The sequence below is a fragment of the Sus scrofa genome, chromosome 4 (assembly GCF_000003025.6).
Source record: "Sus scrofa isolate TJ Tabasco breed Duroc chromosome 4, Sscrofa11.1, whole genome shotgun sequence".
Classification (NCBI taxonomy): Eukaryota; Metazoa; Chordata; class Mammalia; order Artiodactyla; family Suidae; genus Sus; species Sus scrofa.
The window spans coordinates 58,892,611-58,914,263 of NC_010446.5; the positions used below are offsets into that span (position 1 = coordinate 58,892,611).

At 32.8% G+C, this 21,653-nt stretch overlaps 2 long non-coding RNA genes across 12 annotated transcripts in view; one reads left to right on the forward strand and one right to left on the reverse strand.

Moving 5' to 3' along the window:
• LOC106510043 overlaps window positions 1-13,150 on the reverse strand; it is a 77,631-nt gene extending 64,481 nt beyond the window's left edge. For 7 of the 11 annotated variants that reach the window (XR_002343249.1, XR_002343250.1, XR_002343251.1 and 4 more), the window contains exon 1: window positions 12,906-13,150. This is a non-coding gene — a long non-coding RNA (uncharacterized LOC106510043). The remainder of the gene's footprint in view (window positions 1-12,905) is intronic. The other 4 variants (XR_002343252.1, XR_002343253.1, XR_002343245.1 and 1 more) reach the window with 2 other exon arrangements.
• LOC106510044 lies at window positions 1,243-15,547 on the forward strand. The gene is made up of 3 exons (XR_001308175.2): window positions 1,243-5,040; window positions 13,171-13,286; window positions 15,488-15,547. It is a non-coding gene; the product is annotated as an uncharacterized LOC106510044 (long non-coding RNA).

Sequence of the window (21,653 nt, forward strand, 5' to 3'; positions counted from 1 at the left end):
ATTATTCTGGCCCTTTAAAGTTCATCTCTAATTTCTTTTTTTGCCAGTGGGGTTACTACCTTTTCCCAAAATTGGTTGTGTTCCCATTGCTACCGCAAAAAGTGGCTGCTTTTGCCAGCATGGTGGAATGGGCTGAGTCTCCCTTTTTTTCTCATAGTCCTTTCCATCTCAATATTCCAAGTTTACTCTGGGTGTCCTCTCTCGAGTAAAATTCCACTGGATTCTAGGTCAAGTATGAATTTCCTGATGCCAAATGCATAATTGCAGTGTTTTTCATAGCTAGATACCTCCTAGAATCATGGTGTTGTTGCCTTGTTCTTCTTGTTGTGTTGTCATTTATTTATATTGAAAAAAAAGTGCTTTAACTTCAGGTCCTTCCAAATCCTTTTTAGATTTAGCAAATGAATGCATTAATATAGATTTCATATTTCAAAAATATGTTTGTGAATGTCATTCACCCATTAAGAAAATCAGACATCCTTTGGAGGGTGAATATTCTGAATTTTTCTTAAAGTATCATAGAGTCTCAACTCTGCTAAGCATCTAATAACTATATGTAAAACCTCATTTCCGGTGTCAAGAAAAAATTCATATTCCTGAGTTTCTACAATAACATTCATATCATGATTAAAATTACATTACTGCAGTTGTACATATTTGTGTGTGTGAAGTAATAGTTATTTTTTGGAAATATCTTAAGAAAATGGAACTACTCCATCATTACATTTTGAGACATGTTAAATTGGATCATATTCTAGTTCATTGGCCAGGATTGGTTAATCTGTTGTTAAGGCTTTTGTCTGGAATACTATATTTTTAGAAATTTATAATATACATGATAAAAGTTTCCTATTTATGTTTAAAGTTTATTTTTATGGTATTTTCCCTGTTTGTTTCTCATTGCATTTAGAAGTTATAATTGTAGCGATATTGTCTGCTTATTGGTATAGTCCACAGATGCCACAAAGAGCTCTCTGATTCCAGAACTACCATTTAAGCAGATCTATATCTTCTCCAACCAACAACTATATTTTTCTTTTTTTTTTTATTTCTTTTCTTTCTTTTTTTTTTTTTTTGCTTTTTAGAGCTGCAGTTATGGAGGTTCCCAGACTAGGGGTTGAATCAGAGCTACAGCTGCCAGCCTACATCACAGCCACAGCAACACAGAATACAAGCTATGTCTGGGAACTACATCACAGCTCACGGCAATGTTGGATCCTTAGCACACTGAGCGAGGCCAGGCATCAAACCCACAATCTTATGGTTCCTAGTCAGATTCATTTCCACTGTGCCATGACAGGAACTCTTACATTTTTCTTCACTGCATATTTGTATACTTAATTTGATATTGTTTATTTAATGTTTAAAAATATAAAATCCAAGGTCACAGGAGGTTAAATCTCAGAAATGGATATACTGGCAAATTCTTTAATCTCTACATTCCTCAACTTCCTTACATGAAAGTGATAGCAATAATATTAATTTTAATCAGTTGATATGAGGACTAAAGGAAACAAAGAACGTAAAATGATCAGTACAGTGCCTAGTACATACTGAGTGCTCAATCATTGTGAAGTACTCTATAATTATCATGCTATTTTCAACTCTCATTTGTGATTTTTGAAAAATTTTATCTTAGTTCAGGCTTAGATTAGGTAGAGCTTCACCTAATAAATGCATGTACTCAATTATCTAAGAGTTGTGAATGTATTTCTTCTTTCCACACTTGGATATTCTGTTGGACACCACAAGAATTTCTCCTCATTACACCTTTTCAAGTTTACATAGCAGTAAACAGTGGACATTTTGCTCACTCATTCTTCTAGATTCCATCCTCTATTTTGTAGAAGCAAGTCATTTGTGATGCTCTGGATGAAGGTCTTTAGTTACACAAAAAATAGAGATGTAAAAACAATGTCTTCCCGTCAGCATAGGTGTAGTAACAACCTAAAGCATGGTTTCAGTAGATGGGTAACATTAGGCACTATGTCATAGAAACATTGCTGCTGACTGTAATAGGATAGTCCAAAGCAGTTCTAAGGTCTATATTTATCATCGTTTCATTATTTTACAATTTCTCTTTAAAATATTAAATTAATTGTTTCCTGAGTGAAATCTTCTGAGCTCTCTTGGGATGTCTAGTTAACAACAGTATACTAGCCTTGGCTTATGTGTTGCCTTAATTCAAATCAAGAATAATTCAGACACAGGGCAGTCACCACTGGCTTGAATCTATCTCTGGTTTATTAGTTTTATGAACGGAATGTAAGGAAGATGGCTCAGGCCTCCAGGAAACTAGAGCGATTCAGTGGCAACAATGATAAAGAGCAGAATAATTTTAACATGAAAATTAAATTAACTTTACCAGGAGCAGGAAAAGCAACAGAGAAGAGGAAATCCTTGACACTTCTGTGAGGTAGCCCAGAGGCTCCAACTCTTTGAATTCATCTCTGTAAGTGAAGCCCTGCGATCTGTAGTAAAGAGGAGTGTCAAAGGAAAAAAAACCTGGGACAGATTTTAGAGTTGCATCAAAATTAAAAGAAGAGAAAAAAAATACAAGATGCCTCCACGTAAAAGTGAAAATGTGATTTGGGTGAGTATTGTCATACTTTGTCAGTCATTGCCATAAAGTTCTCAGGGCTTTTATCATAATTAAGCATTAAAACATTCCCTTTTCCAGGTATCAGAAAGCAGCTAAATCACAAAACCCAAAGGGATGGATTCTTGGGGGAAAAGTGTTCTCAGAACTGGAAGAAGCTATAGCCTTCAAGTACTTTCATATTTCTAATAGCTACATCTTTTTTAATATGATAAAGAAGATTATAAAATCCATGAAAAATGTAACTTATAGTGTATAATTTGTCATTTTTTTTTCTTTTTTGTTACCTGGCTCCCCATTAGAATGTAACCTCTCAGAGTTCAGGGGTTTAGTTGTTTTGTTTGCTGTTTATACCAAGAATCAGCATTAAGCACAAAGCAGGACTTAAGAGAAATTGTTGTTGAATGAACTAACTTGGTATTTTCTCTTGTGAGTCTAATTCCCTTAAGCACATATTAGTATATGCTGTCTTCTCATTTTCCACTCAATGCTCAATGGTTTTACTAGTTCTTAACAGTCCTGTTCACAGTCCTCTAAATCCCTGCCATACTCATTCTGTCAGATGATTTTGTTTCAAAAACCATTTCTCATTTTCCTGACATGCCTTCAAGTTTTCCTGACATCTTTACCTGTCGCCCACCCATACATTTTCTCAGATGTAAAGGAGACCCTTGTAGGTGTCTATCTCTACGCTTCATAAAGTCTGCTATAGCTTCTGATTCCTTGCCCTATCAATTGCCCACTTTCATTCTTGCATTCTCCTTGTCCATTTTCTCCATATCCTCTGTCTATCCTCAAATTCAAGTCTGCATCGCATGAGAACAATGTCCTTTCTCACTCCTTTTAATCAACTATTCTACTTCCTCTTATTCTTTCCTTTCTCCCACTTGTCTTAGTATGTTTCACCATAAACTAGGTGGTTTATAAAGGACAAAAATTTATTTCTCAAAGCCCCGTAGGTTAGAAAATCAAAGATGAAGTTACCAGCAGATAGCTGTGTCTGGTGAAAGCCTTCCTCCTCCTTTACACACAGCTGTTGTTTTTGCTGTGTTTTCATGGGGTGGAAAGGGTAAGGGAACTTTCTCAGGTCTCGTTTATAAGGGCACCAACTCCATTCACTGAAGCTCAAGTCCCATGACATAATCACCCAAAGGCCCACACTTATTAATACCATCGCTTTGGGGGTAAGAATTTAGGGAGGCATATATTCAGACGACAGCACCATCAATATTTAAAGCAATAGTGTGGGCACCTTTTGTGTACTACATACTTTTTTTTTTATAAACATTTGCAATCTAACATCTCCCCCAACACCCATCTACTTCAATAAAGCTTCCATTTTCCAAAGCCATTTCTCTTAGCTTTGAAGAGGATGTCTGAAATACACATAAACTAGATGCTAAAGATTTGGTGCTACACTTAGAAAAAAAATCAAGATTTCTTTTGATATTTTCAATATATGCTAAAAGTCAGGCCAGTGATTCAGCATGTTTCACTTGGTCATGGAAGAGCCGTTGAACCAGGCTCACAGCTAAGTTCATTCCTTTCATCCACTACTAATTTATCCAAAGTTAGTTAAAAGATGGCCATGCCTATAATGACCCAGGAAGATAATCATGAACACAGTGTTTCAGTGGGGGAAATGGGCCAATTCTAGTATCCTAATACATATGATAAGATGAGATGCTTACTATAGTAGAGTATGCATTGGGTGCCCTGGAGGCAATGGAGTATGTCACGTGATTCAGTCTGGGATGAGTGAGGAGGCAGCCACAGGAGGTGGTGGCCTATGACACCAATTTTTAAGGATGAGTAGGAATTAGCCAGGTGACATATTAAAAGAGTGAGAGATTCAGACTATTGCTTCTCAAACATTGGTGTGATCACTTGCACTTGACTATTCATAGCTCTTCATTATATTCCCATTACTTACAAGTAAATTATAAATTCCCAAAACTAGCATAGAGACTGCCCATAATGTGGTTTCAACCTGCCTTTCTAGACATCCAAATGTTCTCTCCAAAACCTAAAGAGCTTTTTAGCCAATTGTGGACCAATATATAGTCTGATTAATAAATATTCCTAAGAAATATAGTTTGGATCATTTCACTTTAGTTAAGAAAGTAATTCAAAATTTTAGTCCTAGACCTTCAGAATTTTATAAAAATTCTGAGTTCCCTAATTATTACTCTAATACAGTTTACACTGAAAACAAACTGGAAATGCTAAGTTTACTACAAAGGCCAAGAACTTGCAGTGAATCACAGTATAATTACCTCATATAATTTTTTCAACAGAATACAAAGTGTGCCACAGTGGAAAATATTGCCTATCACTCTGGAAAGGCAAAGTTCGCTATTACTCAAGATAAAAACCTTCCCTTCAAGAGGGGAAGTGAAGGAACCCAGGACAAAATATTTACCCAATTTACATTCTGCCAGGTATGTTAAGGAATAGGTCTTTATGGTCAGAGCTAAGAAAAATTATGTTAAGTTTTTGAGAGGGAAGTAATGCATTTTCAATCCTAGTCATTAATATTTTAAACAATATCTAATCTATAAAATGTAGACAAGAAGACTGTATTTGTACCCAGTTTTGCAGTTGACCTCTGCTCCTTTCATAAAATCGAGAACTTCCAATAATGCCAATGGATTTTAATACTGTACATTAGTTTTAGATTTTATAGGGGCATTGAATGGCTGCTCTTTGATTTTGTTTTTCCCTAAATGCTAATTCTACGTCTAAGTGTCCACCAGAGGCCAGCCAGTGGGCTTCTCTTAAAATGTGGCATATCTAAAAGAAAATAGATGAGTTAATAAAATTTTCAAGTTAGAAATGTCACAATAAGCATGTGTTTCCATTCATAAAGTATGTCTTGAACACACACAAACTATCTTTTGTCATCTGGTTCTGCCCCATTTCGAAATTATTCTCTGCTGTTAATTAGAAGTGACTACAATTTGATTAATCTCAAACATGTGTCACATATAAACAATGTGGAAAACTGAATTCAATATTTTTCCACTTAGTCTATGCATGGTGTTCATAGAAAGAAACCAAATATAATTTTTAAAACAATCTGAAATCCATTATCATCACACTAACAGAATATCATCAATGTGACATATTCCAGTTTATCTGAAGTATTAAATTCTCAAAAGAAATGAATTATAAATATTTTAGACTGAAAATATAAAAATTAAGAGAATGCATCTCTTGTTATACTTCTGAAACTCTCATTTCTGGAATCAGTTACTTCACCTTGAGAATTCTCCTGTACTTGGTCCCTGTTTACTTTTTGATTTAACTCTTTTGGCAATAGCTTCCTAGTACCTGCAAACTCACAGTAGACAAATACACATTGACTTAGCTTAGAGAGAGGAAAGGTTCAATTAGCAAGGGGAAATGTCTCTTTGGCTTAATTTGAATTATCATTATTATTATAGGATATGTACTAAAACACTCATTTTTCAAAGTGCTAATTAAATTTCCATAAATGCACTAAGCCTTTAACCAGATTATAAAAGAAAAATTATGTGATAAAGTAGTTGTGATTTAAGAAACAATGATTCCAGTTAGGTTTTTCTGTTCAACTTTCTAACAAAAAAAAAAAATGGTTTTCTTTCTTATTACACTGCCTGCAGTAATAAGTGAAATATAATCCTAATTAATTTTTCCTACAGCTGTATATAAATCGATAGCTGCAACATCCCAAAGGAAACACACATTGCAGTCTTCCAGCTTCCTAATGAATGCAAATAGAATGACCTTTTTCTGACAACTATGAATATTGTTCCACAATTTTACCATTAAAATCGCTGCTATCAGCAATTCATATAGCAAACATGGGGGCTACAATAGTTGTAAATAACTATTCATTATGGTAAGAAAGGAATGGAAATAAAAAAAAAAAAACCCAAGCCTAAGTTATACAACTTTTCAGGCCCAGTCTGATTTTTATATTTCATTTTGATATGGAAATTCTGTCTTACATGTAACCAGTCATCATCTTAATTCTTTCTTCTCTATGCCAACATTTTATATCATTTAATCGAGAGGTTTGATATTGAATTTTTTTTGTAAATTAAGCAAAATCTCAATTCGTAATATCATAAATCTCTAAATACTACATTCAGATTACTGGGAAACTGTGACAATATTCACCAGAAATACCTGGTTGGAAAATCATATTGGTATACTTATCAAGATACAATACTATTCATGTAATGAGCTTGAGGATGAATTTAGAAGTTATGAAAACAGAAAATGACTTAAGGATGACACCTATGGGAACCAGAGAAAAGGTAAGGGGTAATTCAATTGCATTGTTGTCCACTTTGGCTGAAGAACCACTTTATTCCAGAATGCAATAAAACTGCATGTACTTATGCTAATGCACATTCAGTTTCCCACAAAACTTCATTATAGCCAGGAAGATATCTCATTAAGTAGAAGTTAAACTCAAATTTTATAAGAAAAGTAGTTAAGTTAGTGAAACAATTTTGCTGGTCATATATCTATATACTGAAAATGCCCAGTATTCACTAGAGCCAAGAATATAATTAGCCAATAGAATTCAAATACTCATTAAAAATAAGACCCCCAAATTGCAACAAGCTTCAAAAAGGTACTCACAACAAGAGTACTCCAAAAAGTACTCCGTTGCCATAAAATTCCACAGTCTCTTCCATCCCTTAGTCTACAACTTTTATACCTCTGGACAGGACTGGAGAGCACTATCACATAATGATTTGATATCCCAAATATGAATTAGTGACATGAGTTTCTGTAGACTATATTTATAGTGAGATATTAATTTCTTTGGTAATTAATTGTACCACTATTTTAGCATAAAGCCAACTTACTCTACTTTTAGGTCGAGAGCTGTTTTAAACTGCATTCAAACAATTTCTTGAAACAGTTAAGAGGGCATTTCTGTGACTGTGGTTTGGCAATATCAGGCATAGATGGCATTTTTTAACTGTATTAAACAATCTCCACTGGATGACATCTCCTGAAGATGTCTATACTCTCACACCTGTAATGCTTTCATGTTCAAAATGAATCCCTGCTACATCTCACTCAATATTGATCTGCAAGGCATTTCTCCCAGTCCTTTTCCCAGTGTGGTCACTGAACAGTATCAGAGTTCAATAGGAAGATCAGCTGCTCATCCACTTTTTGCTAAAGCAATTTGTATTATGGATTTATTTTAGCAGTCTACAGTGGCAGTTGCTGTTTTTACTATTTAAATGCTTTGATTATCTGACCTTGCTTACTTTATCTTTCTAAGTGCTATGCATGGGCTTTAAAATTGATCAATAAGTGGGGATTCCTCTACAAGATTATGTTGAAATCAATCTCAATTCAGACTTTTTCTATTTTATGTTTATTATAAGATCTCTCTTAATTGCATTCCTTATTTTGTAAATAATTTTAAAATACATACTTGATTATGCAGGAAAGAGTCTTATTAGACCTACACACATTATAAAAATCAGCTGTATTCTTTATACATGATTTGATTCATTCTTTAAATGTGAAGCAGGAAAGAATTAATTCCTAGATACTTTATTCGAATACCTTTGCATTATAAACACAGATCTGTTACATTAGAAGAAAATATATGGTTACATATATGTGAGTACCTGAAAAATCTTCAAACACATTAATGTTAATATTATTACTATTAATTGTGATAACTGTGGAACTTCAACAAGCACTGTCTATTTGCACTAAAAGTAGTTATAAGTCTTTTACCAGAATAAATTAATGCCACATGGAAGAAAAATCAAAGTCTCAATATTTGTATCTTTAAAAATCAACAGAAGCTAAGCTTTAAACTTGTTGAATATCAAAAATTAATATTCAATGTAAAGAGGAAAACAGTTTCACACTCTCACTACTAAGTGGAATGCTTTACTCAGTTTTTTTGTTTTTTGTTTTTGTTTTTTGATTAAGAGGAACTTAAGTTAGAAGCCTAAAATGCTTTTCATACTACTTAAATCAAACCTACAAATTTTAGAACCAAAATTCCACATTAATCATTAATGAACTTGAACAAAAATAAATTCCTAAAATTATATATGACAAATATTTTGGAATATGAAATTTCTTACACAACTATTAAAACTTGTGCTAAATTTTTGGTCTAATATAATTATATTTCATGCCTTCTGGATATAATCACATGAAGCTCCATAATTTTATCTTTGGATCAATTTATTCTAACATTACATTTTTCAAAGTCATAAATAAAAGAAATAGAGATGTGAATTTTAAAGAGAATTGACATCATCCTTTTAATCCCATTTTCAAATCCAATCTAATCTAATCTGTCATCAACTCTTACATAAAATTAGAGTGAAATGCTTTCCATGTATGTAAACAAGAGTATAAAATCTGCAATTTACTCCAACAGGCAAAAATGCAAAGCCTGACGAACTTGAGATAAATAAGCATATGATTATATACAGAAAATGTGCAATATTTTCACCTGTGCAAATACAACATTCTTTTGCCTAAATAATTTAAAGACTTTTGCAGGACTGGAGAAATATCACAGATGTCCAATAGGTATATATTCACATTTTCATACTTAGAAATTATTGGTCAAAATGATTTAGTACTTAACAGCTTTCATTTCAGACTGAATTATAGCCTATTATTATAATAATTTTTCTTCTGCAGTTCACATTAAATAAGATGTAAAGTATAAGTAATTAAAAACAAAGCCATCACAAGACAATTCATTTTAATAGTTGCATGCATGAAGTTAGGGTAGGAAAGCTAAGATTCCTAAACATGAAAAAAAATGAGGAAAATATGAAATTTAATTACCAAATAGTTGCCATAATGACATTTCCAAAAACTGTCATAACCAGTTAGTTCCTTTCTACTGTTTGTGGTAGAATAGCACTTGAGAGAAATCATTTTCCAGAAAGTTTTGCATCTCCGTAGCTCACAACCCTTGCAAGACATGTCCATACTTTCATACTTTTTTCCTCAAGTGGGTAAACGTTAAGAGAGAAGAATCCAAGTTTCATGATGCAGCAACACAAAGCTGGGAAGTGAAAATTATGTTGCAGCCGAGTCTTGAAAATATGACTGTAAAAGTTAATCAATAAAATGTCTATTCCTGTCTATTCACCGGAGGCCCCAGCTGCATAGCTTCACTCAATCGATACTACAAATTATTACGATTCCCAGGTTCCCACTGGACATTCAGAGCAAATCTTTCAAGTGTAACACGCTTATACTGAGTATATGGTGTGGTTCTCTACAGTTCGTTCAAAAAGAGGAGGGGAAAAATAAAATCTAAATCCTATGTGTTCTTTAAAAATTCAGCTTTATGGAACCACTAACTTTCAGGTCACTTTTTAATGTTAAAAACATATTTTTGATCGCCAGACTTTTTGCATGCTTCTTTTTTAACTGTTTCATCTTCGGTTAAGAAATGACTTAACCTAGTAATAGATTTTGGGATATGGGGACCTGGCTAATCTGGAATCACTATTCCAAAGTAAATGAATAAAAGAGATAATTACTTATTGAAAAGTCACTTGGATACATGAGCACTATCAGAAAGATAAATGTAAGACCCTGACAAATATTTCAATCTGTAGTAGATCCCTTAAAATATACATTCTTGTTGTTGTTTTTATAACTTATTCTAAGCACATTTTAAAAATCTTGTTTGAGGTTTTCCATTTTTTTTAATTTTCATAAAATTAAAAAATCTCATAATTTCAGAAATGACTTTCTCTTCTCTGGGAGAAGTCCCAGGAGGTATTGTTCTAGCAAGATCCTCTGCTTTCTGCAGGAAAAATCTACTGTGACTGCAAACTCTAGAAATAACCCAAGTCTTTGACCTTCACTTTATGCTCCATACATTTCATTTTTGCATCTCCTAGTCAAAATCCAAAGACTTTTCCAAATAAAAAGATGACTGGTTAAGGAAACTAACTATAATGCTTTCATGCCTTATGGCACCCAAGTGGCCTTTCTTTCTTCTGACTGGGGAACACCATGGTGTCTGGCACTGCCTCAAACGAAATCAATTGGTACATTTGATCAATTCATGCCACCTGTCGATTGACTGGGTAAAAAAGAAAAAAAATAAAAATAAACAAACAAATTTTTGTTCGCTAGGCCAAAAAGGATTTAATTTTTTTGACATGTAATTAATAGTATATTTTTCATATATCATAGAAAACATGTAGACATATATATCTAGCTTATAAGCAAAACCTGTGACAATGCATGTTGAGGCTATATTTGAAAAGAAAGATAAACTTACTTTATCCTAAGACTCCATCATTGTTTCAATTATGATCATTTATCAGTCTCTTTAAAAGTTAACATTATTTTCTTATGTCTTGATACTATTTCTAATGTATTTCTAAGATATTTAATTGTTAAAAATCATTGCAAATAGTTAAACTTCAAAAAGTACTGTTACAATTTGAAATACCCTCTTAGATGATATCTGTATACCTTGCCAGCAATTCCACATTAAAAGAGAATATCATATTTAATTTCATGATCAAGCTGTATTGGAAAATAAGACAGATAAATATATCAAGTATATTAGAACTTAAGTTTGACTGTTCATTATAATATAACTGGATGAATCACTGTCTGGTTAACTTATAAAATTCAAGATTGAAAGCAGATTTTTACATGCCAATTTTCAGATCAAAAATGATATTTTTTGGTGGATGTACTAAATAATGCTCCATTATACTAATGTTTAACTGTAGAAAAAAATATTGGCATTATTTTAATAACTGTAAGTTAACATCAAACACTATCATTATTTTTATATTAGCATTCACAACCATTTTTATATATTTCTATTTCTCCAAATATATCTTAAGCATATTATTTCCCTAATATAATTTGCTTTCTAAAATACAATAATATTTATAACAATAGCACGTTACTATAGCCATTCCCAAAGAAACTTTGCCCAATATGCTTTTAACCCTGGTGCCAATTTCTACCTTTTAATATTTGCTAAATGTGGCTTTTTTGTTGTCGGAGTTCTGGCATTTGACTAAAGGTATGTTAATGGCAAACAGGGGTTATCTGAGTGTTTAATTTTATTTAGAAACACATAAAATGTCATCCTAGATTTTATAATTCTTTTTAGTGCCTTGTAGTATTAAATCATTGGATTAAAACAAAAATAAATTACTCATAAATATATTTCAAAAAGTTACCTTTACATTTTAATATGCTTTATAAACTATAAATGAAAAAATAATTTTAATGATAATATTTTGAAATCTTCTGTATAAATATATCAAGATATGCAGTAAGAAGCATAAGTTTAGAATTTGAATTCCAAAAATCAGTAAATATCAAATACAAATTTTAGTTTTGACCTCAGGACTGTGTTCAAAGGTATGAGTAACCGGGGGTGGTGGAGGGGGCAAGTTTAGATGTGTGTGCTTTAGCTAACTACAGTTAATCAATTTAACCAAAGTTCAGTGAGTAAAGTGTAATTCTTGACAGAGAAGGAGAGAGAGATTCATCTGAGTTATGCTACTTTTGGAATTACTTTAAAAAAAACAGGCTAAGAAAAACAAGCCAAAGGCAAAGACGATAGAATACTTAGTTATCAGAACAGTCAGAAAAAGAAACAAACATTTATTGGAAAAGTAAATGATAAAATCTGAAAACATTACAGAGATTACATAAAGATTTAGATGATAATAGAAATTAAACACTAATTAGTTCACTAAGTACAATTTTCATGAATGTTGCAAAACAACATAGATCTTTATTACTTTTCTTCCTAGTTTCATACATGCTTCAAGAGTCTGATCAAAAATTTCGACTCTAAATGTCTCTCAATTTAATAGTGTCTTGCTTAGAGCTGCTACTTTAACAAAAAAAAAAGAAAGGCAACAAGAGCCATATGTAACCTTTGGACTCCAAAAGGAGAAAGATGAGAATGCTATTGGCAGATAGGTGCTAGAGAAACACTGTGCATTCTTTCCCTTGAATCCTACCTTGAACATTTCTTGATAGTTAACAAGAAAGTTGACCATCCCCTCATTATTTAGAATCTGGAATAGAACAGTTACTATTTCTAACATGTGCCATTTCAGTTAAGAAATGTTGCAAATTTAAAGTTTATCTATTTTGGAGCCAACAATGTATTGAACAAGCTAGTATATTTCCATATAACCTTTTGCAAGACAGAGAGAACTAAATATTTAGCAACTAAAGTCAAAAAGGACTGACTTGATTGCAGTTTGTAAAGTAAAACTTTCTGAAATACTGAAAAACAACTCACTTGTAATCATTTTTTTCTTCTTCAGAAGCAATAATCCCTTCTGTCACTGTCTTCAGCTCTGCCTGGGGTTTTCTACTGTTCTGTTCTTGGCGAACTGTTTCTGCTATTTGCTCAGTTAGAGGCTCTTGAGTAGCTTTCAAGCTGGATTCCATTAGAAGAAGTTTTTCATCTTGACTGGCAAGTTCTTGGGCTGAAAGATAAAACAAGAACATTGCCTTTTAAAACTCCAAGTTAATGTGTTTTTTTTTTTTCTTTTTGTTTTCAGTTTAAATTTTATGCAATGCAATTTTGAGGCCGATTTAAACAGATCCTTCTCGTCAAAATCCAAGATCATGCATTCATATCTCCAGATTCCTTTATTCAAAGCACAAGTAAACACAGGTATGTATGGAGAAATACAAGATGTGTGTCAGTAACCTCAAGTTTATAAAACATTTGAATTCAAAAATTGGATATCTTAATCAGGCAACAATTCCCTGAGTTTATTTGTGAGACTTCTGCTACATAGAGTACTATAAAATAATAAAGTTAATATGTAATTTTCTTGTTCTTTCTTTAGCATAGGCCTTGGGTACATGTATATATATTCAAAAAGACAAAGACTGATATGTTATAAATTATGCCAGAACGATAGCTCTTGCACTGATTTATTTTCACGTGTAATATTTATGAAATTTAAACACTTCTTCAAGGTCACCCAATAGATGGCACTCTTTCATTAGACCAAAGCAGACTTAGGCAGTATGCTTGAAGCTCTCAAAAAATAAGTGATTTAAGACAAAGACATTTTTCCTTTGTTCTTTGTTGACGGTATTCCTAGAGATATATATCTGTATTTTTTTTCAAATAGTTTTCCTTTATAAAAGTGTTTATCTGGTTTTTGTCTCTTCGATTGCCCCAAACATCATCAACTGTAAATGTTATCAGGTTTTTCATTTTATTTTTAATCATATGTTTGGATATATACTTATATATATTATGTTATATAGTACCTTTTTTTGGAGGTATTCTTAAATATAACTGGATATACAATCCATTGCATTAAAGATTGTGGTATTTTATGAAAAAAAGTCATTTCAGTCTTACAGTCCAAATGAAGGAAAAAAAAGAAATACTTTTAGGATCTCCAAATCAATATAAATAAAAATGGAGAAGGTCATATTTTTTATTAAAAAAAGCATCTTCCCTTTTAATAGTTCTCATTTTATGTCCCAAAAATGGTGTTTATATTAAGCTTCCATAAAACTTGGAAACTAAGGTATTACAGTCTTACATCAGAGATATCTTTTACAGGGGAACCTCATAAAGAAGAAACTCTGTATAAATATTCTGTATTTATCACTCATCTTTGAAGTTGAATGATGTCTCCCATATAAATTAGATCTAAGAATATCTAATTATCAGATACTTATTTATAGATTTTGAGCAACGGAGCACTTATATTTTAATAATATATATATGCATGTTTGCTTTGTTTTCTTGCAAGTATTCGAAATGACCAGTTTTGCCCCAGAAGAAATTACAGCATCAACTATTTTTATAGCCTAAACCTGCTATATATTAACAGTTTAAATTTGTGCCTCAGGAAACCACAGAGCTAACACAAACAGCTAAATATTTAACAAGGAAGAATGCATCACCCAGAGCTCATCTTTATTAAATTCCAAATACATCGAAATCTCTCTGAACAAATGAGTTAAATGTTTAATAAGTTCAACACATGTTCAAGTGTGGGGGAGAAAATCCAATAAAGAACTTACAATAAGTTTGCTTTCAAAATTAAAAAAAAAAAAAATCCTTCAAGCTTAAAAATATGTAAAGGTGTTTTAGCCTTCCTGCTCTTGACCAGTAGGAAGATGTAATCAATGAAAACAATATTGTTATAGTGACATATTTTTAACATTGTTAATGCAGTTGCATAAAGTACAATATTTCATTTTTTATGCTTTTTGCTTTTCACAACAATACTTCTTATGAAAATAAATCCACATAGAAACTTTTAAAATAGTTTGAGGAGAATTTTGAGACATTGAAATTGAGAGGTTTAATAGTGTTTAAGATAAATGAACTTTGAGCAATCAAGCTCTATACAAACAATTATGGATATAAGAATGTTTCAGGAAGTCTCTTGAAGATCCTACTTGTGCAAATAGATTGACTTCACGACTGCTCAAGTCAAATTGTGACACATACACAAAAAAGACCTTTTATCAACTCTGTGTGTTGTGAATTTTCTATGAGGTTGGCCATTTCAAAATGACTAAGAGATTTATGCCTCACGGTTCTCCTAAGAGTCTACTGTAATTCATTATGTGCTAGTTAAAAAGGGGTAAATTATTTTAAGTTTACCTATGCCTTGGACTTGAGCCGGAGTTGATCCCAAGCCAGAGGCACTCGCAGCTGCATGCTTTATTTACAATCCCTTTGTCAGACTTACAACTGCCCCAGGCTATAACATAGTGTACCTAATGTTCAAACTGGCAGGTAATCTTATGTCAAACATACTTCTTTGATTTAAAGTGATCAATAGATTCTTGTAAAGAGGTAATTTCTCTGATGTTTCCACCTTGCCTTTTTTACAGGTGATTCACACAAAAGCCTGCTTATATGATGTACGAACAATAAACAGAAAGCTATAATCATGTTTTTTCAGATGTTTCCGGTGCACAACGATTTTGGATCGATACACTGTGTAATACAATTATCTGCAATGATCTGGTTGTATTGAAAAAGAATTTGCAGGAGACCTCTAGGGGGTTTTATCCAGAAACACGTATCTGGCAATGCTGTGAATAGTGGAAGGAAAAATTAAGGGGTTGACGATGGCTGTCTATTATGTACACAATGACTTCATTAAAATTTTTGGTTCATAAAAGTATCACGCCACACACTTTAGTCAAACAATAACTCAAAAGTAATAATAATGATAACTAATGCTCATAGCTTCATACTATTTACTTACGTGGAAAAAACAAACCTCAGCAAACATGGACTTTTAACTATAGAGTTTCAATATTATGTGAATATTATGTACCTCAGATTATAAGCAATAATTGTTTACTTATTTATGCTATGAAATATATTCTTTTGTTACTATCTTGTCTAAATTATATAAATACTAGTATTTATGAAATACTTTGATATCTCTTCAATTACTTTTTTTTACAGAATGGTACAATTCTAGACAAAATATCAATTTGAACTGTTCAATAGCATTATACAATACGTTCTTTATTTCAAGCTTTATTATTTTTTTCCTAAAAAAGATTTGCAATATCAAGGAAAAAGCTAAGATATAAAGTCTATATCCAAAAGACATTACACATTTTCTGCAAAATATCTGTGTGTGGAAGCAACTTAGTTTTGTTTTTATGGTTCTCCCAAAGATGCTGACTTTTCTCAGCATCTACCTCAAAGCCTGAAAAGATTCACGTTTTCTATTTTGAGCCTCTAATCATCTACCTGGAACATGAAATTCCCTTTCGTCAGGCTAGGACGGATTCCCATTCTGGTGAAGCTCACAATTTGGGGTACACAGGCTCCTCTCACAGAGCCCTGCTCCACGCAGATTCTGCAGGTCCCCATGTGGCTGCTGCAGACCTGCTCTGATGACAGAGGTTGCTCTTTCCAACGCTTCCCTCCCTGTAGATCCTGGATTTTCTTTCAGCCTCTTGACCACACTGTCCAAGCGCCTCACCTTACCCACTTTGACTTTGATGGCTTCGTGTGCCTGCAGGAGACCAGCTTCTGACTTTCTTAGAAAGTCCTATTTTTGTGTGTATTGCCTGTGAAGACAAAAAAGCATTCCAATAGTGCCTTTTATGATGGACTTTTTATATTGCATCCTGCTATTTTGAGCTATAGGATACTGGAGATTATACAACTCCTCATTAGCAACTGGGTCAAGTATCCACATCTTTTCTAGGATCAAAAACTTAAAGGGACTTTCATAAAAAAAGAAAGAAAGAAAGAAAGAAAAAAAAGTCAGTTGGCAGATTCACCCATTAGCCTAAATGCAGTGTTAATCAATACATAAAGGTTCAAAGACTAAAGAATAATATTTCCCATAATTCTCAGGGAATTAAAAAGGAGACTCTGTTAGATCAAAATAAATGCTTTCTCTTTAAACTGTAAAGAAGAATTTAATGAATACAAAAAGTAGATTTAATTTCCTGGAGTTAACTCCTAGATAGCTCTTCCATTTAACTCTAAAGCAAACTCCTCTATATGACACTCAGCGAAATCCCTTCACCATAAAGATAATTATGATACCCTCCTAATGACTTCTCCACACCACTTAAACTAATTAGCTTTATAGGAACACAATGTTTGTCACTTTCTTTTTCAATTTTATTGTCTTTCTAACACACCATGTCTCAGTTTTAAATTTGATTGAGGAAAGACTTTATTTATAGTCAAAGACTAAAATGATAAACGGATGTGCTTCCTTACAAGAAAATTCACCAAACTTTCCCAGTGCTCTTTTCATATCCATCAATATGGTATTCCTAGCTGGTTTTTTTTTTTTTTAATTTTATTGGCTCCCTGCCACACCTTGACTCTCTATCATGCTCCATCATGCTTCTTTTAATCTGAATATTTAGTGTTCTTTCATGTCTTAATTACAGCAAATTGCGGCACAGTTGGCACCATTTCTTGAAATTAATCCCAGAGTACTTTGTTTCTGTCAAGCAGTCAAAGCCTTGGAGAATAATAGTAAATGTTATTGCAGATCTAAATTTAAATGACTGTCTATGTATTTAACTTAAGCCTTTAATTATTCGTGCCGAACTGTTTTCGGTTCAAATGTTAAACATTATTCATTGAGAATGTAGAATAACTTTAGACAGTTTAAAACCTGCAGACATGTTTAGCTATAATTTTAACACAACAATTATTTATATTAACATATTTTCTCAGGTGTACAAAACTTCATAAATGGCATGTGATATCTTCTTATGGATATGTTTTTCAATGTCCCATTACTTCCATCATTATTAATAAACGGTATGGACTGAGGTCCATTCCCTTCTAAATGACCTTTCCCTAACCAATTGTTAAATTGTAGATCCAAAGCAAGAATGATTTGGTATTAGTATTACTAATAGTCTTTAAACAATTCAGCAAAATGACACACTTTGAAAGTTCTTGCAAACATAAGAGTTATATGGTTTATTTGTTTGTCTTTCTATGGAAGATTTAAAAGTCCTAGAACAATCATTGGCCAATTCTTCCATTCTCCATCCCCATTCTGAGCAGGCTGTACAAATATCCAGATTCTTACAAGAAAGCACTACATTATCACCACTAAAAAGAATACTAGGTAGCAGAATTCATTATTCATGTTTTATCGATGTGTATTTAAAGATGTAGTAATTGGAAAAAAGCTGAGATAGAGGGAATACATGTTAGCTGATTCTATTTAAGTTAACTGATTTGCATGTTAAGTTTTAAAAAAGAAAATGAACTCTTGAGGAATAGTAAAACTTGCGTACATTGTAAAGCGAATATACTTTTCAGTGAACTGCATAGTTGGAGCCTCTGTATCACAGTAGTCGACTCAATGAACTCCCACCAGAAAATGAGCTCCATGTAGATCAGGACTTGGCTCTATTTCTCTATCTGTGTGTTGCCAGCCTCTAGCCCAGAGTCCTATATTTAGCTTTCTATACAATAAAGGCTTAGTGAGTTGAATTGGATAGATGGTGTTAATTTCACCTGTCAGACATGTGTCATCTTTCCCACTGGGAAAAACGTGTCCTCTGCTTTGCCTCCAAAACACCAAGTGAATAGGAAAGGATTTACACTTAGAGTTTTGGCAGATTATCTCCAAGCCATCTTCTGGTGTAAGTTAATAAATACTGCATTTTTATTTAGTTTTAATCTCTATCTAAATGAAACTTGATGGCATTTCTATTACCAGCACTTAAAGTATGTATTGAATTTAGAGACAAACAAGAGAAAGATAGATTCATGAAATTTATGGGAAAATAGATATTTCTCAATAATTCAGAAAAAATATATCAAGTAATATATATCCAGTTCCCTCGCCTTATCAATAGCAATGTGATTTTTTTTAAACAGATATCTGTTTCCCCACATCACACAATCTCAAGGGTGTAGCTGATCTTTCCAACTACAAAGTTTCCTGGCAGCTGTAAAGTCACTTTCAAGCTGTGTTATCTGCTGTTCTAGCTGAGCAAGTTCCACTTTGTGTTTCTGCTGGGTAACTATTACATCCAAATGCAATGACCACAAGCTCTTGTCTAGCTTTTCAATTGCAAGAACAGTTTTTCCCCCCACATATTGGTCAAAGATATTAGCCATTTCAGCTTTTTCTTCGTCTGTGATCTACTCACATTCATAAACTCTCATAGATGTTTGCATTGCATTTAAAATCATGGTTAAAATGAGAAATTAATGTGCATGATACCAGATATATTCTGTTCATTACATTCTCTAAACATGATTATAGACCTCCTTAGAAAAAAATAAACAACCATCTCTCTCTGTTGGTACAGCTAATGTAAATGTAGAAACTGAAGAATATAAAAGTGAAACCAATTATCTCAGCCCTGGGGTAGTTTCACATATACTGTTTAGACATCTTAGGGAGTCAAGGAGCTATCATATTTTTGCAGCAAGTCTAAAAGCACATCTTTTAGACATTTGGTTTGTATAATTCAGATATTGCTTTTCTCATAAGAATTATTTCAATAGGTTTAGTCAACAGTGTCTTATTGTTACAATTATCAGCTACCTATCTGCGTTAAAACTTTTATGGCATTTAAAAAAAATATTTCATATGGATTTTCTTATTTTTTTCCTTCTTGTAAATTTGTAAAGTATTATCACTCCATTTTATAGATAAAGATGAAACTCCAAATCCTTCGCTCTTTCTATTATACCATGCTATTATTTTTCTTGAGAGATTGGGTTTTATGGAACGCATTAATGGGTTAATAAACTTAGTTGTAAATAAAAATGTGTTTATATTACAATAATCATAATATAAAATTGAAAACTTAGTGCTTAACATAAATCACCAGTAAGTACAAAGCATGCATCTAAATGAAGTCATCTTTAAAATATTGGTATTGTGGTTTAACTCTTTACCAACCACTTATTTTATGTGATAATTACAATCCCTGCTTAGCAATGGAAAATAAAATCTCTTTCTCTTCTTTGCTTTTTATTGGGGCTGGATTTTTCCCATTTGCAGGGAGGGAAGGCAAATATGCATAGTGGAGGATTTCTTGGGAGTCAGGAATGCAATCATTATCAAAAATCGGGTAACACTGTTAGCTGTTAATATTGAGTTGGACCATATTGTGACTGGGATGTTGAACAGAAGATAAGTAGAGATGGAAATGTGCTTCATAACAAAGAAAAATTCAGAGCTTTGAAGAACTGGGGATTCTACACTGTAAGCAGTCAGCCCTGTGTATCATAAAGTAGAATCAGCAAAACTGTAAAAAAAAAAAAAAAAAAAAAAAGAGTGTAAGGTGGAATTGTGAAATACTAGACTATAACAGAAGACACCAAAGATTATAAGTTAAAGTCAAGATATATTACTGTAGGCAACTGAATACCTAGTGTCATAAGTATAGAACAAAGTGGTATTTCCTCTAAACCTCATTTTACAAAGGGCCCTTAGCTAGAATCTGTTGCTTCTCAATGTATAATAAAATCAGAAAATTAGAATTTTGGCCAGTTTCATTATTAGGGGCTTAGCTGATCATTTCTTTGATTTCTTAAATTTAAAAATGAATTTCTGTAACAGCTACTCTATACCATGTAGTAGAATTAAGCCATTATTCTATTGAGGAAAGGGACTATGTTATTTTTCATTCTGTGGCCCTTGCTCTGCTCTGGCGCATTGGAGTTGCTCAAAAAGGCATCTTCAGCAGCAATACAAGTAATAATGGCATGTTAAACATACATCCAGTTCCTTCCTGCATTTGGAGGATAATATCATAAAGAGACTATATAACAAAAATTAACAAATTCACTAATGTGGAAGTTTATGTAATAAACACATAGCAATAAATCACTAATAGTTTGCAAAATTTGGAAAATGAGTAGGGTAAAGTAACTGTAGTTTCAATTAAGAATACAGTGAATTTTGTAAGAATAAATGTCTAAGTCATTTTTTTTTTTTTTTTTTTTTTAATGGTTGAACCCACAGCATATGGAGGTTCCCGGGCTAGGGGTCAAATTGTACCTATAGCTGCCAGCCTACGCTACAGCCACAGCAACATGGAATCCAAGCCACATATGAGACCTATACCACATTTCACAGCAATGCTGGATCCTTAACCCACTGAGCAAGGCCAGGGATCGAACCCACATCCTCATGGATACTACCCAGGTTTGTTACTGCTGAACCACAGTGGGAACTCCATAATTGTCTACTTTAATTCTGAGGAACAGTCATGACATTTGATCATATTTATCACAAAGTACATACAAGTCCTTTAAAAGCAAAAAAAAAAAAAAAAAAACAAACAAACAAAAAAAAATCTCAAAGCCAGCTTTGTTTAGAGAGCCAAAAGGGATACTCTTTGAGTGTTTTCAAAAAACTGTCTTTGATATTTATACGCAGGGTCTCTGTTGGCTGGAGCAGTACAAATTCTCACTGGAATTTCTGTGTCAGTTTTTTTTTTAAATCATAATATAGAGTTGCCAAAATAGTACATATGCCAAAATTTAACATGTCACCATGTTGAACTGGCATCCAGAACCAAG